The sequence below is a fragment of the Talpa occidentalis genome, unplaced genomic scaffold (assembly GCF_014898055.3).
Source record: "Talpa occidentalis isolate TD23 unplaced genomic scaffold, MPIMG_talOcc4v2.1 talOcc4.8, whole genome shotgun sequence".
In the NCBI taxonomy this organism is placed as follows: Eukaryota; Metazoa; Chordata; class Mammalia; order Eulipotyphla; family Talpidae; genus Talpa; species Talpa occidentalis.
The window spans coordinates 92,594,648-92,613,763 of NW_023605194.1; the positions used below are offsets into that span (position 1 = coordinate 92,594,648).

The following is a 19,116-nucleotide window of genomic DNA, read 5'->3' on the forward strand; positions in this document are numbered from 1 at the left end:
TCTCTATTCTTCACCTGCTCTGAATTCGTAGATTGACCTGCAACATGTGAGTGGGAACTTCAGCATACTAGTGGCCATGAGATGCGTTCCACATGTAAAGAATGAAAATTAAAAAATAATAATCTGTGGGTGAGAAGTTGCAGGAAGTAATGGGCTAAGATGTTCTGCTGCCTTTTTCAGAATATAAAGGGAAAATGAGATGAACTGCCTTTTATAGTGTAAAAGTCACAGTGAGGCTTGAGCATGGTGAAGAATAGAGCATTCTAGAACACTATATCCTGCTCCATAAATCATGGTTCCTCTTCACCTTCAGTGTATTAGAAGCTGCTCACTTCATACTGCGTCCAGTGCATATGAATCTTTAGAATAGCTGTGTTTGAGGCCCCCCTTCTGTATATGTCTTCTAAATGCACTGCTCTTTCCCCCCTGGAAAACCAACCCACTGAAAGTAATCAATTAGAAGTGTCCAACGAATAAAAAGTACTAAAATTCTTAAACAGAATTCTTTTTAAACATAAGTCAAGTCATTTAGCTTAACTTATGCTTTCTCCCGAGTATGTTATGAGAATAAAATAATGCATTTCTAACTGTCTTAAACATGCTTTCAAATCATTTAATGAAAAATCTTACTTTCATCTTCTTAGAATTAGTTTACCTGCAGTCTCTCTCTCTCTCTCTCTCTCTCTCTCTCTCTCTCTCTCTGTGCATGTGTGTATGTGTTTGTAAAAGTACAATACATAATCCAAAGACAAATTTCTATTTCACAATTTGTGAAATTTTCTTCACTTTTCATATTCACCATCTTGACAATGAACTTCCAGCTTATAAAAACACTTTAGAAGGGACTAACTTCTGAGCCATAGAGAAGACAGAAGGGAACTTTGAAGTGTGCTTACCATGAACCCAAGAAGCCTCCAGCAAAGGGCTGCCAGCCTCCTGCATTTGCATACTCTCATGTGGTTTGTATAGAATACAAATGCCCCCACACACAATTAAGTGCTATCTTTAGAGCATCCTGGAGCAAGATAGAGAGACTAAAAAATTTTTTTAATCCCGTTTTTCCTTCTTTACCAGGGGAGAGGGGTGGAAACCATTATTCCTTTAAGCTCCATTGATATTGAAAAATCATAATTTTAAAAAGAATAAGTACAATTCCCCTTTCTGTTTTTCATCTTGGAATAAAGGTTTATCTATAACTTTAAGGTGAAAAAATTATGTCTGCCTGACTGGCTGTGCGGTTTGAAAGCAACTTGAAGTTTTATTTGAATTCTTAGCATGCCCTAAAGAAATTCCTGCTTTATTTTTTAAAAATATTTTATTCTTTTCTTTTTCCTTTGTTATCATAGACACTATGCCTGACTTGCATAAAATTCTCTGAGCATTCACCTGTATAAATAATTTTACAAAGTGAGACAAGTTCTTAATATATCTTCGGCACTTAAGGACCATATTTCCTACCTCTTTTCTTTAGAAACTTCAAGAAAATGCTTGTTGTGTCTCCATAAAGGGGTATAGCTCACCCAGATTCAAAAGGCTTTAAAATCTTAATGAAGAACAAGTTGTGAGAACCGTGGGTAAATTCACTGCGGCCACTTTGCTATTCATGAGTATTCATTAATTGGAACAAATTAAGCTAGAAACATGGGGATCTGGAGTGTACATTATGAGGATGGTTCTTTGTACTTCAGTGATTATTTTGGAGCTTATACTGCCTTCCATTTTTATGTAAGTGTTGATATGTGTGTATCATGCTTATCTACTAGAGTATAAACCCATGATAAGGACAGAATGGATGAATGGATGAATGAATGAATGAACGAACAGATGGATGACAGTAAAGAAAGGAATCACTTTTTCTTTTTCTCTCCCTCCTCTTTCTTTCCCCTACCTCCCTACTTTCCTTCTTTCCTTCCTCCATCCTCCCAACCTTCCCAGATTCCCTCACCATTTATCTTGGCTCTGGACACACAGTATGAAATTAGCTTACTGCCATAACCCCATGGAATGATAGTGCTTTATGCTCTTTTTCACTCAATATGCCTTCCCCCTTGCCACCTTTTCTTTTCACCACCATGCTCCAGTTTCCCCAGACTGTCATGCTCAGAACAAGTACTGTATGTGGAATAGACTTCAACACCAAGTCTAGCAATGAGGACATCATATGTCCCTGGTCACCATGCTGTTTGCTCGCCGGGAATACAGATGTTCCAATTAGGGACACTGAGATGCAATAAACCAGTATCCCCAACAGAGGCATATGTCATGCCCAGGGCTTGAATCTGGTTAATTGACTCTAATACCAGTTCTGTTTCTGAGAGTGTCAGCAGCATAGAGGAAACAGAGCAGACCTGGGAGAAGGGGACAGACTGGATTCTAGATTTTGTGTTTTTAATTACAGGAGCCATCCCCCTTCACTATGTAAGCCTGTTTTTCATTTGCATGTGTGTGTGTGTGTGTGTGTGTGTGTGTGTGTGTAGGAGGGTGGTTCTGACACTTGAAAACAAAAACATTTAAACCACCACAAGATTGTTACTTAAGAGAAAGTAGCAGAGTAGAAAACAGTTAGAGAAGCCTCATAACATCTCGAAAAATCATACCAAATGCAGCCATGCAACCAATGTGTTTGCTTTTGCTTGAGCTCTCAAATGTGGAGAGCTGATGTGATGTGAAATGCTAGCACTTCCAACTACAGAATCACTGACCCCTCCCCACCGCCCTCCCAGAAGTTGTTCCTCAGTCTCTCATTGGAAGTCTTCTGAGATGTTCTCCTCTGTTTTCAGGTCTCAGAGCACTGAGCAACTCTGCACTAATTAACTGTTTGAGCTGCGTGAAGTACTTGTGCCTGACTATGATGTGGGTTGCTCATCTCACTGTGGTAGTCTTGAACTAAATCAGTGGTTCCCATAGTGTGACCCCAGGCCCAAAAATGTACTCAAAATGCAGATTTTAGAGCTCCATCCTCAACTATGGAAACAGAATTTCTGAGGGTGGGGCCCAGTAATGGATATTTAATGACCTGTCACCCCACCTTGGTATTTAGCTGCATGTTTAAAAACCGTCAAACTTGATCATTTTTAAGACACCTTCAAGAAGAAGCATCAGTGATGCTGTCTATGGCTCTCTCCCACAGAATTACTGAGGGGAAAATGGAAGGAACAGACCCCTCTACTCTCCTCATCATTGGGTAACAGAATCTTGGTTACAGAGTCAGAGGCCTTTCCCATACATAAGGAGACAGGTGATCCTCCCGTCTCCTGGATGGAGCAGGAACAGGTACAAGGGAGACACACTTCCAGATGCTGACTCCTACCTGTGACACGAAAAGCAACAGGCAGGAAGTTGCATGCACAAAGGAGCACTAATGGCTCTACTGTGAAAGGCTGTCAGCTAAATTTCCTCTGCTCATCCCTTCCTTCACAGAACAGCTGTTCTAAGGAACTCCATGTAACCAAAACCTGACTCTCTTCACTCTGGGGGATTTCTTTAATGAGTGTCTTGTGGCTGTACCTCCTCTTGGGGGTTTTAAAATGTGTTTATCCAAGTCAGTTACATCTTTATTCCAGGCTTTGCTGGCTACCAGACCTCATACTTCAGATGTTTCCTTCCAGGCATTCACACATACAACTGTACTGTGCAAGCTGGCTTCACTGCCAGGTGCCTAGAGATTAAGATCATGTAGTCTTTCATTTGGTAAAAAAGTTCCCTTTGAAGTGTAGTGACTCATGCTTTGCGAGGACTTCCTAGGTGCAATTGCTGCTACACATATATTGGCTCATTTTATTCTCACAAACTCTATAAGAAAGTGCTATTATTATTCCCATTTAAACATGAGAAAGCTGAGGAAAACTACCTTATAAGTATACACTTATAAGGTATACTAGTACTAAGGACAGACACCATATTCAAACCTAGGAACTGGCTGTGCACCACTGACAAGCGGCTACTGTCCTCTAAGCTGAGGAGTTATCTATAGACCCCACTAGTCAACAGGGCCGGAAGATTGGACTCTGCAGTGTGTCTAATATAGTTTCAAGGCTATTGTTGGGTTGAAATATTGGGTGTTCTCACCCTGGTGGCCAGTGAACTAGAAAACTGTCCCCAAGTAGCTGCTTGTTCCACATACTTAAGTTCACAATCTACTTATATTCTCCAAGAAGACATGCTGATGATTAACAGGCATGTGAAAAAATGCTCATCATTTCTTATCATCATGGAAAGTCAAGTCAAAACCACAGTGAGATGCCACCTCACACCTGTGAGAATGACTCATACCATAAAGCCCAGAAACAAAAAGTATTAGTGAGGATGTGGAGAAAATAGGATCCTCATATACCATTGGTGGGAATGGCATTGATATTGCCCTTTTAATAAACAATGTAGAGGTTTCTCAAAATATTGAAAATAGATCTACCATATGATCCAGTAATTCCACTCCTAGGTATCTACCCAAAGATTGCAAAAATACTAATTCAAAGAGATATATGTACCCCTATATTCATTGCAAAACTATTTACAATGACCAAGTTATGAAAACAAACTAAGAGCCCAAGGCCAGATGACTGGATTAAGAAGATATGGTGTGCTTGGATTGTGTGTGTAGCTCATCTCACTGTGGGAGACTTGAACTAAATCAGTGGTTCCCACAGTGTGACCCCAGAACTGAACATTTGTTCAAAATGCAGATTTTAGAGCCCCAATCTCAACCTATGGAAACATGCACACACACACACACACACACACGATGTAATACTATTAAACAATAAAAGGATGAACTCATCATTTTTAAACATGAAGGGACCTGGAGGGGATCATGCTAAGAAAAATGTCAAAAGGAAAAAGACAGATATTGCATGGTTTCATATTTACATGGAATAAAAAGATATAAAACAAAGAATCAATGAGAACCAATCCAATAACAGACCCTAGAAATATGTATATAGAATTTAGTCACCAGAGAGGGAGAGGGCAGATGGGGAGCCAAGTGTGGAGGGGATCCGGTGGACTATGGTGGAGGACTGTGGTTTCCTTGGTTGTGGGTATGGTGTGGTGAGGTACCTCTGAAGAGGTGTGATCCTATCTTTGAATCATGTACAGTGTTGCAAACCATGTTACTTGAATTTAAAAAAAGGTTTACAATCTAATGAAGAGGGAAATTCAGTGATAATATGTTTTTAGTTTTATAAAGAAGCATTAAGTGGAAACAATATTACATACTCTGTGTGTGGATGGTAATGACAACCAACTAGTTGGTCCTTCCTTTCCTGGTGACCAACTTCTTTCCTATTTGCCCATAAATTTCCATTTAAGAAAACTAATTAGAAAGAGAGTGTTAAAATAACCTCATATTTATCTATTTAGAAAAAAGAGTCATTTAATGTTTCTGAAACTGTTTTTCAGTGACATGAGTTGTAATTTATGCTTCTTTTTTGCCTTGCAATCAAAGATGTCAATTTTCTGGTCTCATTTGCTCTTTCAGAGCCTTTTGTGTAGGTGTCAGACAAAAAAATCTCTTTAGAACTTGTTCAAATATATTTACCCCAAATATTAGTGTGTATAGTGGTGTCATCATTGCTAATTACTCAGTTGTCCTCTCTTTAGGTCTGTTTTACAATTGAATTCATTGTGTTAATGCCCTCTATATCTCAAGGGAGATGAAAAGATGTCATCTTCTGATTGTGCTTAATTTGCGCTCTTGTAAAGATAGACTTTATTTTAAATGTTAAATTGGGGGAAAATTATGTTGAAAAAGAGCAAGGAAATCTATATTTAAAAAGATAAATGAATCACTTTCTCCCTGTACTAAAACAGTTTTCCATGAACAGATTTAAAAACACAGCAGTCATATTAGGATACTTATTCACAGCAGAAAATTTGAGAATCCAGGGGTGGGAGCTGTGTAGGCAGGAGAATTATGCCCTGGAATGTTTACATAAATGACCATATGTGTCCTTTGCAAGAAGAACACTTTCCACATCAAAGTCTGATATTGAAGACAAGACCACACAAAATGGTTTGAACCTAATTCTCGTGGCTGGTTCTATAAATCAAGTAAACATGTGTCTTAATTTATAAAATTCCTAAGCATGTTGACTGCAGGGGTTATAAAACTATCTGAATTTTAATTTACCCACCACCCACCATGCCTAGCATTTTCATTGATTGGCTGTGTGACCTCAGGAAAGTTCTCTCTATGGCCTCTACTTGTTGACCTGAAAAGATATTTCATTACCAATAGCCAGGTTCAATGGGTTTAAATAAGGGACTGAGGATAAGAGTGCACTCAAAGGATCATGCGAGACACAAGTAGCATTCCACTATTTCTTCAAAGAATTATAAAGTGTGATAATCAGCACAGGCTATATGTAAACTATCACTATTGAGGTTGAAAATTAAACCAACTTCTAAATATTTACATGTTTATTTTCTTGGTTATTATTACAACAGTGGCCTCTTACAGCTAAATGTAGGGTACAGCAGCCTGGTTGTGGTATATAAATTATAAGTGAGGACTAATTTGAGGATCAAAGATGCTCTTAGGGAGATATCACTCCACTGGTTGGAAAAGCAATAGCTGTCTCCCTCTGTCTGTCTCATGTATTTGTACTCTCTGTCTTGGAAACATCCTTCCCACAGATCAGAATCTTGATGTTTAATTTAACTCAAAGGTTTTTGAGAAACACAACAGGGGGTTGTTCTGGTAGTTCTGGCATTGAAGAAATTGAAGTGTACATGTTTTTTCTCATTTATCAAAGACAGGCAAGAATCTAAACTGACATTTTATATCAAATGAATTATGAACTGTGTACTTTGCACCTAAGGGAACAACAACTAAATTAGAGTTTGGGATAAAAAAGAGAGAGAGAGAAAAATAGGTTTTTAATAAAACATACAGTAATTTCTGTTCCTGTCTGATGGTGACAAGACCAGACACTGTTTCATGATAGACCTAGGGGATGGATGCAGGCTACTTTGAAGTCTGGAAGATTCAAATAGTCCCCCTGTAGTGAGCAGATTGGGTAGCAACACACAACCAGCCTTCTTTTTAAAGGTACCAATTCCTGAAGTATAGTGAGCATTTGAATAAAACTTTTAATGCAGAGGAGGTTCATATTATGTCTATGCAACTTAGCCAATCACAATTTTTTAAATATCAATTGAAGATCTAGCGAATTCATGGTGATCCATGTTTTTTTGCTTGTTTGTTTGTTAAAGATTTATTTATACAAGCACTGGGTACAGTCAGAAGCACAGGAGGGTGAGAGAATTCGCCAGAGCCAGAGCGGGGAGCAGAACAGGCAAAAGGACCAAAGTACACTGCTGAGGGGAGCATCGGGCGGCAGGAGAGGTCTGAGGGCCTTGTGGGACCCTCCTCTGGTGACTGGGGATCTAACCGGCACTGCAGAGGCTGCGGGCAGCTTGCAACCCAGCGCTCAACCGCTGCGCCACCTGGGAGGTCCGATCCATGTTTTTTTTATCCTAGGCAAAGCTGTACTTTGTGATGCTTTTCTTCAAAAATGAGTATTCTAATAGGTATACATCAATTTGAAAAAGTTAGCACATTTTTTAAAAAAATTATATAAGAACCGGGGTACAGGCCAGATGTGCAGTTGGGTGAGAGGATTCACCAGAGACAGAGCGGGGAACAGAACAGGCAGACTGACGAAATACACTGCTGAGGGGAGCAGTGGGCGAGACAGGAGAGGTTTGCCATGCCATGTGGGTGGCTCTGCGGGTGGAGGGGATGGAACCGGCACTGCACTGAGCTCAATCGCCTGCATCACCAGGAGGCCCAGCACATTTACTTTTGACTTGTGAATTCCCCCACATCCAAACTCCTGAACTGACAAGATTCCCTGATATTAATTCCATAGGCTACACTTGATCACAAGTGTGCTCTAAACGACTAGAAACAAATATCAATAATATTCTGATGACAAATTTTCTCACATAAACTCAATTGTATACTTACTGTGGTCAAATAAGATTCACTTTTTCTTTCAAATTTTTATTCCAACTCTACTATTCATGAGATGGAATTTATTCAGAGAAGTCTTTCAGGATTTTTAAAATCCCATTGATTATTATTCTCCCTTAATAGAGAACCTGAAATTAATGGGGGTGTTGAGGGAAGGGATACCCCACTTACAATCTGAATGTTTTAAGACTAGATCAAATTAGTAGTTGAGTAACTTGAATATTAATTAGATCCAATCCTATGTTTTTTTTAGCACAGACACATACACTTAATAAACAAAAGGATAACTTTCATGAAACCAATACTTTGAAATAGGTGTGTGCAAAATAGTTACAATGAAGATAATTGACAACAGTAATGAAAAAAAATGCAGTATGGAGATTTGCTCATTGACCTAAGCTTGTTCATCCTGGCAGCTAATTCCTGTCCAAAATGATGGTAGAATTTTTATTCTACTTTGTCATCAGCTGGAGTCCAGGTGACATTAGCCATGACATGCCCATCACTCATTTCCCATCTTCCTTTTCTTGTGATTGTGCTTTGCTTCCCAACCCCTTCTAGATGTTGAACTAATGCTCCTTTGGTGTCATTGTGGACAGTCTGGGTGTTTCTACCATCAGCCTGTAGGCTTTTCAAACACCTCTCCCAAAAGGACATGAAAACTGTGTTGTTTCAAAGTGCTCTCAAGTTTTTATGTGAGGTTTTTGCAGTGAACAGTGAAGACACATTCTAGTTTGGACTCTGCACCCAATTTTTGCTGAGTCATTCTTACTCCAGCTTCCTTCATGTATCCTGTCATCACAGCTGTTGCTGCTCGCCAGTTGTCATCAATCATCCTACCAGCTGCTGAGTGGTGGCCTTGGCAGCCCTCGAGAGAACAGAGAAGGGTCCAGCATGGTGGACTGGCATGCCTAGACCCAAACCCATTTGTTTTTATTTTATGTATTTTTTACATCATTCTTCATTTTTGTACAATGTATGTTTTCTCCTCTCAGGTGTAGTTCCAGTGAAATTCCCACCACCAATTCACCTGTGTCCCATCACCATAGTCCCTTGTGCTCTTCCCACCCCTGTTTAAGATGACTTTTATAACGAATTCTTTCCAGTTCTTCCATCAGTAAATTACTAAAATTTCATCAACTATTCAAAGATCACTTGAATAGTTGGGTCTTGAATGTATCTCTGAAGAGTGGATTCAAGACACCTTAAGAATGAGGCCAACCATAAAATACATAGAAGGAAATATAGGCGAAACACTACGTGATTTGCATATCAAAGACATCTTTACAGACACATCACCCAAAGCAGTGATAGTGAAGGCAAAGATCAACAGCTGGGACTACATCAAATTAAAGAGCTTCTGCACAGCAAAAGAGACAATAACAAAAACAAAGAGAAACCCCACCAACTGGGAGAAAATTTTTGCACACAACACTAATGATAAAGGACTGATCACAAAAATCTGCAAAGAGCTGATGAGACTCAACAACAACAAAGAAAATAATCCAGTCAAAAAATGGACAGAGGAACTAAAAAGAAACTTCTCTGAAGAGGAAATGCGAATGGCCAACAGGCATATGAAAAAATGTTCAACATCACTTGCAATCAGGGAAATGCAAATCAAAACTACCATGAGATACCATCTTACACCAGTGAGAATGGCACATATTAAAAAAACTAGCAACAGCAAATGTTGGCGAGGTTGTGGAGAAAAAGGAACTCTTCTGCACTGTTCGTGGGAGTGCAAACTGGTCCAACCACTATGGAGAGCTGTGTGGAGATTTCTGGACCTACTAAACATAGAGCTTCCACAGGATCCAGCAATTCCACTCCTAGGTATTTACCCAAAGAACACAGAAACATCAATTCCAAAGAACACCTGCACCCCTATGTTTATAGCAGCACTGTTTACAATAGCTAAGCTTTGGAAACAGCCCAAATGCCCAAAAATAGATGACTGGATCAAGAAGATGTGGTACATATATACCATGGAATATTACTCAGCATTCAAAAAAGATAAACACATGCAATTTGCAGCAACATGGATGACGCTGGAAGGGATCATGCTCAGTGAAATAAGCCAAAAAGAAAAAAAAAAATACCGGATGGTCTCACTCATAGCAGGGATCTAGAAAACTTAAATAAGGGACCAGGAAAATGAATAACTATAAGAAAGTGAAAATCAAAATCAACAAAAACTATGAACCAGAGACACTTTTTGGGGGTTGGGGGGCGGGAGGGGAGGGATTGGGGTCAGAATGGGGGATTGCAATTGTATGGGGAATATAAAAATAAAATTTATTAATTAAAAAAAAAAGTTAAAATTTGCATGACAAGAATTATACAGCAATAAGGATAAGTCACTAAAACAAGGGATTCAAATTAGTGCCTGAAAAAAAAAAATACAACAGTTTTCTTTTTTTTTTTTTTTAATTAATAAATTTTATTTTTATATTCCCCATACAATTGCAATCCCCCATTCTGACCCCAATCCCTCCCCTCCCGCCCCCCACCCCCAAAAAGTGTCTCTGGTTCATAGTTTTTGTTGATTTTGATTTTCACTTTCTTATAGTTATTCATTTTCCTGGTCCCTTATTTAAGTTTTCTAGATCCCTGCTATGATTTCTTTTAGTAAGAATATGTCAATTATTTATCCCCTTATTGAAAGTTTATAACAAGAGAGAAACCTTTTAAATAGACTTAGGTAACTTAGGCTATTAAGAAAACTGTTGTAAAGCTTAACTGTTTACAATAGCTAAGCTTTACAACAGTTTTCTTAACTGTTTACAATAGCTAAGCTTTACAACAGTTTTCTTAACTGTTTACAATAGCTAAGCTTTACAACAGTTTTCTTAATAGCCTAAGTTACCTAAGTCTTTTTAAAAGGTTTCTCTCTTGTTATAAACTTTCAATAAGGGGATAAATAATTGACATATTCTTACTAAAAGAAATACCTTTGACTTAGCTTGAATGTACTCATTATTAAAATTGTATATTAACCTTGTAATTTTTCATTTTACTAAAGTCATTCTTCAGAAAATTATTTTAAATGAAGTATATGGAGAGCATTTTAACTACAAATTGGATAGATTTAATCCACTTATATTTTATTGTATATATTTTAAATTATTTTTTCTAGTTCAAGTTATTCTTTACACAAAGTGCAAATAATCAGAATCACAAGAAAAAATAATCTTTGCTGCCTGGAAATTAATTTGGATAAGTATGATGGTATTCATAATAATGGAAATACTAAGCAATACTCAGGAATATTAAGAGGAATTCAAATGTCAAAAGCAAAGGCTTACATAGAGGATTTACATCTAGAAAATATAAGGAAAAAGCATAAAATTTGGTGGGTAGTTTGAGATTTAAAAAAAAAAAAAGAATTCTTCAGGGCATTATGACCAGCAACATCAAGGTCTGTAATTAGTCTGACAAAGTGACAGTTCTACATTCTAGCTGAACAAATAATGTATCTAATGAAATTCAAAAATCCCTATTTTTCTCTGAGTACAATGAGCTACATCAGTCACAGCTTTGGGATCTTTCAAAATTAACAGAGGATGACTTTACTCTGTCTGATGTTTCCTGGTTAACACATTCTCTGAAACTGCCTTACAAAGTAATTTTAAGCAACTCTTTAATCTTAAATCACAAAACAAGGTGGCAGTGGATGTTGCCTTGTTCCTGTGGATGTGAATGTGAAGTGGAATCTTTTATTTCTCAAAATGGTCAATAGCAATTAGTATGCAGTGGTGTCTTTTTATTCTGGTGCCCTTGACCCACCTCTGCCACCCTTTTCTATATTACTCCTATTATGAACTGTAACTGGGGATATCCTTGCTTCTCTTCCATTCTAATTAAAGCATTCTTAGTGAACACAGGAACAATTTTTCATTTCATGAAGAATAATTACTCCAGCTAGGTGAAATCCTCCAGTTGGGCTTCATATAACTTTTGACAAATATTTGAACCAATTTTCAGTTGTATGTTCTCATACCGGGGAAATGATTGTGAAGTTTTGGATTTCCTCAGAAATGTAAACCCAAATGGGTCTATGACTCGCCAAAAATGGAAGTTGTGCCATCTTCATACTTTATTCAATGACATGATGCAAAATAATTTATTTTGTTCCTGAGAACCAAATGAGTTTTTCACCTTTAAAAAAAAAAATTATGCACATGCTCTCTCTCTCTAGAAAGGACTTCTGTGGTGACAACCTGGAGAAAATGCCATTTCTTTATCTAAGTCCATAAAGCCTAACACCTTTGTTATATGTCTTGTTTCTCTGTTTTTCTCTGGAGAATTTTCTGGGAGCTCTCAGAGCCAAAGATGCCTTAATGAGTAGGAGAGGAAAGAAATGATGAACAGAGACAGACTGAGAAAGACCGATTACTTCTCCAAACCTGTATTAAAACCTCAAGATTTAAATAATACAATTATTTTTTAAAAATACTTAAAAATATTTTTGTTCCTTCCAAACCTCCCACGAATAAGATTTCTCTCTCCCTCAAAGCAGTAGTCATACAATGATTTGAATCTTTAGGTTACTGTGGGGCAGATGGAGAGGAGTAGGCAGTAGAGGACAGCTGCCCTCTCTGTTCCATGCAGCAAGGCAAGATTCTGTTTGACCAGATGAAGCAAAGGCATTCTTTAACATAACAGTTAAGAAAAGCTTGAGTTTTGGATACATGTTGTTGGATTCTAGCAGCAGTTCAACCCTTATTAGCCATGTGATCTTATGCAAGTCACATACATGCCACTGTCTGAATGTTTATGTCTCTCCATAATCCGTATGTTCAAACCTAACACCCACATTAAGAGGTGGAACCTTGTGGGTGATGATGTCATGAGGATGGAGCCCTCACCAGTGAGATTAGTGCTCTTGTAAAGGAGGCCCCAAAGAAAGACCTTGTCCCCTCCCAGTAAGTGAGGACCCAAGGAAATCTGCCAGACACCAAATCTGCCAATGCCTTGATCTTAGCCTTGCAGCCTCCAGAAATGGAGAAATAAATTCTGTTGTTTAGAATCTACCTAATTTATGATGTTTTGTTATAGCAGCCCAAATGAACTGAGACAGTATGTAAGCTTCAGTTTCCTTTTTACATAGGACTATCATGAGAATTAACTATGATGGCACATAAAAACAATGAGTTTAGTATCTAGCATATTAGAAATATTACTGTTGGAATTTTTGTATTTTTAGCTTTACAAATGATTATCAAGAAATTGACACTTCTGGAGGAGCAATTAACCAAAAATGTTAAAGTTGTCAATTTGCTAAAGACCCTTAATATAATAAAATTGGACTCTTTACCAAAAGTTTGAACTTTGCTCAACTTTAATTAATTCAAAAATGTTTGCCAAGCTCTTTGTAACTGCCAGACCTAATTCTACATACTGAAGGGAAAAGATTTCTGAAACAAATGTAGGGCAGACATGCATGGAACTAAATGCTGTGGTCTCCAAATGTATAATTACATTTACTGAAATTTCTAGATGGCTATTTAGAAATCTCTAGGGGACATTAGGATGCATCAAGGGTACCTAGAGCTAAATTTCACTTATTGTGGGAAGAAGTTTGCTAATAAACTATGACAATAGACTTAATTATAAAACAGGGAGGTAAGACAATGCTATCAATGTAAAGGTTGCCTCTTAGTTTTAAGTCTAGACATATTATTTGTTTGTTGAAAGCATTGTCTTTATTTTTAGAATTCAGAAAATTTAATCCAATTACTGCCATTCTCTTATTTTGTGAAACTGTGTTATTTTATTAAATAATGAGAGTTCATTTTAGACACTGTTTCTTAATTATACATTCCCATAAAATTAAACTTACTAAAAAAATAAGAACTTTAACAAGTTATTTAAAAATTCAAAATGATAAAAGGAAATTTCTTAAAAGAATATCTAAAATTGTGTATTGATTAGTTACTCTTCAAATTTCATTTTTTTTTCTTGGCACTCATGTCAGAAATAAGTTAGGTATGTGAACACAATAGTAAAACTTTCATTTTATTATTTAGCCTGTTTTCTTTTGCATTTTAAAACTATTTGAAGAATTGGTCATGTTGAGAATTACAAAGTATATTAATGAATGATTTTTCCTTTTCTGGCATTCCAAATGATAAAAATATTCTTTATTGATCTGTACAAGAATAATTTACAAAATGTGGATCTAGGTAGAAGGAACAGAGATATTTAACCTGAAATTCAGTGAAGAGAACAACTGCTTAAAAACACTTGATGTTCTATCTGTGATAGCAGTAAACTCTTGTTCTCAGGGATGTTACTCATCACATCACAGTGTTGTTAGTGTGGCCCAGCCTGAGTGCCATTACCTAAGAGCGCTCCAATTTATGCAACAACCCAGTGCACCCTGTTAATGATCTCAAGTACCCATTTCAAAGTATAAGTCCCCAACAGAGGCAAAAAGATGCTATTTACCTTAAGTTTTGTAGAAGGGATGTAGTTTTTACATAAAAAGAGTTTACCAGCAATAAGATCTGTCCAATAATGAGACAATTTGCAAAGCAACCATCTTCCTATCATTGGTTATGATCAAATAGAAGTCTGAATGCCACCCATTTGGGATGTTTTAAGCAACAATACTTTATTTGGTGGGAGCTTTTTTGATTTTTAAGCTATTTACTGGGTTTTAGTTTTAAACATTTTCTGGTCAGAGGTCAATTCCATAACCTACCTGTAGATAGCATTTATTTTTTTAAATATATTTCTCTTAATAACATGAGAAACTCTCCATTTTGCATTTCATGGAATTCCTGAGAACTGGTAAAGTCACACTAATAGTTTAAGGTAAGTTTCCTTGTGCAATGATAGGGAGACAGAGACCCTGCTATGATAATGAAATAAGACCAGAAAGTACTATTTAAGAATATGACTTGAACAGAATATAAATTCAACATTTCTTGAGAGTAATCAAGCTATTTAGTTCTGTAAGAGATTTGTTCTTATATTTACTTAATATTTATCCTCTGCTATAATTCATCTGCTATCACATGCTATTTATGGTATAGAATTAGGAGCACTGTCTTTGAACTTCAGCAGTCTCAGCTTAAATCCTCACTCTGCCCATAACCAGTTTTGTGATTTGAGATAAAATATGTAACCAATTTGAGCCTCAGATCCATCTGTACTGCAGAGAGATAGTGCTACAATCTTTGGTGATATTCTGAGAATTAGAAATAATTATGTTAAAGAATCTAGTGCAGAGTATGTGTTTTAAAAGTTAGTTATTATGAAAGACTACTTTGTGAACATTAAATCCATTTTAACCTACTCATCACTATTTTTTTAGTGCTGCTCTATTTGTACATCCTTGAGCTCAAGGTTGACTGTCCATTTGTTAGCACATCTGCATATCCCTCATAATTAATATCTTTTTTAATGACATATGGTTTAGTGACTGGAAATTGAGTCTTGCCGTCTGTTTTCAATTTGTTTATGACTCAACAACTCAATACATGTGTCTGAACTTTAATTTTCCATTCTGGAAACTTGAATATAAAATCCTTATTCATATGTAGCTATTTCAGAAAATGAGAGGAAAATGTGTAATCCAAAGAATTTGAATATGTGCCAGGCTATTCAGCGATGCAGCCAGGAGGCATAGAGATAAAGGGCCATGGTTTCTCTTATGTTATATTAACAAGGAGACATCAGTGAGGAAGCCAGAACTATCTCTGAAGTGAAGGCGTCTTTGTACTGGGCTGGCACCAGAGTCCAGGTGAAGGCAACAGGATTTACCACGCCTGCTTGGAATGAGGATGGGCAGAGTTGATGGGAGCCCCAGACAGTTTAATTTGGGGACATGAATACCACAGAAGAACGGATAGTGTCCCCCTCCCCACCATGGTGCCCCTTCAGGGTCTGTTTCTCCAAAAGGCAAGATCCAGGTCACACCTGCACCTTCTGAAACCCCCAGAGAACAAAAGCTCCTCTTACGCTCTGCACCCACATGTTCTAGTCACTGAATCATGTCTTATCTCTCCATTGAATGCAAAGTAAGTGGTCTAATCCCCAGATCTCTCTAGCCTGCCCTTTCCCCGCCCCCAGCAAAGAACCTTGTATGGAGTGGGATTTGATATTTTTTATTACAGCTTTGAATCTCATACAGAATATCAAAGGCTTCTTTGGCATCTTACTGTGGTGTTTGAGTCCAGTGTTTTGAAATGCATACATGTCTACACAATACCTGTCATCTTAACAGATCGGTGGCTGTCCTGAAAAATGGGTGTGTATGAAAAGCATATTGAATTAATTTTCTCCCCATAACATTACTCTTCTGACCCTTTTAGCCTCAGCAGTCAGAGGCCACCTGGCCCAAAGCCTCTGCTTTTGCTCTGTGAAGCTTCCCCGATACCAGAGTTGTATAAATCCCTATGGAACAAAAGGTTAGGGTGTTCTGTTTGCTTTTTGTTTTCTTTTGTTTCTGATAGGAAAGAGTCCAAAAGTGTGAATCGTTTATAAGTTTAATAAAATCATACATTAAAAAAATCATACTATCTAAAGTAGCCTAATCTGTGATTTAATCTATTGCTTCATATTTTATATTCATTTTGCCTTTGGAAAAAAATAGTTATATTTGAAATTTTATTAAATACACCCTTCCTTTAAATTTATAGATTGGAGTAGCTGTTTTATCTAGTTGCCATGTAGAATTAGTATTTACTGGACAAGATGTGTTGATTCAGGAGGTTGTCTGTAGAGTGCTTGCCCCGGGAGGGTCATATTCAACTTTAGAGAAGCTTTTTGAGCAACATAGCATCTTGGAGGCCATATATCAAGGTGATAGATACCCAGCTCTCATGTTAAGAAACCAGGGGTGGAATTATGGCTGGTTCCTAGTTATTGCTTTGGTGCTAAGGAGCCTCTAAGGAATAGGTCTAGGATAAAAGGGGTTAACCAGAGGGGAAAGAAAGGTTTCCAGAATGCAGTGTTATTAAAGCATACAGAATGAGATATTGTATGTAAATAACTTAAGATGATCATTTTGCTTGGAAATATTTTGTAATCTTATATAATCAGACCAATTTAATGGATGACGTATTTTTGTGATCACTTAGGAGAGAATCCAAGATACTTTGTTATTACAGACACTACTCCTTTGGCATGCCTCTGTTCTTTCTTAAAAATACAGCTCCACAGTTTTGAACATTTGGAGGGTTTTAGTGATATATTCAAAATCCTTAAGCTTTTCATAATGATGACTTATCAGAGCTGATCTTCACTCACAATTTGAATTGTCAATGCAATTTACATACTTTTTCTCCAGGCTTTTTTTGTAAATGTGCATTTGTTATTAATTAAATGAAGGCTACATACTCAATAACTTATCACTGTTAAAATGATTTGTGTTCACAGATAAAAGATCAATTAAAAATATTTTAGCAATGAATTTCCTTCAAGCCAAGACACAGAGTTTAGTGATTTGATAGCCAGCCCCAGACAGTATTCTCATTACCTTCCCTGGTCATGTCCCATTTCTACTAACTGAAAGAAATACGTCATGCCACTTCCTCTCTTCTCAAGCATCTAATTCACTCTCACACTTGTGCACTGAGCTGATGCCCTTGCTTTTATTTTGGTCACTGATGAAGTCTTTGAGGTCACTGAGAGATCTTTGCTACTTTTCCTATCATCAAATCTGCCTACCTATCTCTATCTCAGCCTTGGTCTCTATATTCTCTTCTGCATAATGAGGGGACATGTCTGTCTCTATTCAACAGCCCATGTGCACTGGCTCTTAATTCAATTGACACATTTATTGGCTAGCCTCTTTCCCACACTCGTTCTCCTGCATTATCATTTCCCCCAGTCTCTACTGGATCATTCTAATAAGAATGCGCACATAGTACATCTCTAATTTTTAGAATGCCTTCCTTAGATAATTTTAGCCTCTTTCCATGCTGCCCCTTTTTATACGCCCCTTCAGAACCAAATCTCTCACAAGAGTTGTCTATGCTCACTATATCCACTCATTCCCTTCCTGCTCATGCCTTTCTCAACCTTCTCTAATCGAACTGCCATGTCCACTGCTGCAGTGCATCTGTTCTGAGCAAGGTCACCAGCTACACACACACTTGACCAAATGCAAAATGTAGCTCTTAGTATTCTTCCTTAAGCCAAGCATAGTTGACACAGCTGACCAGAGCTTCCTATGGGAGGTGTTTTCTTTACTTGACTTCTAGTTCACGCTTCTGCCACTGGTTACTCCTATAAGTCTCCTTTGTGGTAGAGGCAACTTCCTGACCTCAGAATGTTGGCAGATACTAGGGCTCTATTCTCAGATCTCTACCACAATCACTAGTTCACTTCATCAAGTCTAGATCACTTCATCAAGTCTAGTTCACTTCATCAAGTCTCAATTTATACAAACCATGCATATTGGTCCAGACCTAGCTACAACTTCTTTCTTGAAGTTCTTGAAGTATACCTTTCTAGCTAAAGGTATACTTTATATATCTTAAATGTAATGGACAGAGCAGAACTCTTGATCCCACCATAACTGACATCTCCCATTAGTGGTCCTCATATCAGTAAGAGGGCCACCATGGATGTTGAAACATTGAAATATCTTGACTCCATTATTTTCTACTTGTGACACTCTTCACTCACCTGAGCAGCAAAATAGAGTTGTCTTGTCAATTTTTTAGTACACTAAGGTTTAGTTTATGACATCCTGTTAAGCTTTCTAGTACTATTCTAATAGATTTAGCTGCTAGGTTGTATGAAGCAGGAATGCTGGATTCTGGACAGATATGCCAGACACTGCGTAGATGGGAAAAAGCAACATACACACCCCTACATACATGATAAGGGCAGTGTCACCCAGAGAAGTGGCAGTTGCTATAGAAAACACACGGGGGAAAATGTTTCATTTTTATATTTTCATAAGTGATAATTAAGATTGGAATGTACTATTTTCAACTAATCATGTCTATTGTCATTATAGAAAAGTACAATTTAAAAAATCTTCCTTACTGCAAAAAAAAAAAAAATCCACTTGTATTCATGGGTAATGTGTGATTAGGGCAGGGGCGGGCACTAGAGATGGGGTAAGTACGAGATCTGGATCCCTTCACTGTTGGGATTTTTTGCCTGATTGTTGGGCA

At 37.4% G+C, this 19,116-nt stretch overlaps 1 protein-coding gene across 1 annotated transcript in view; it reads left to right on the forward strand.

Annotated features, from left to right (window-relative positions):
* USH2A (usherin) overlaps positions 1-19,116 on the forward strand; it is a 635,462-nt gene that overhangs the window by 392,927 nt on the left and 223,419 nt on the right.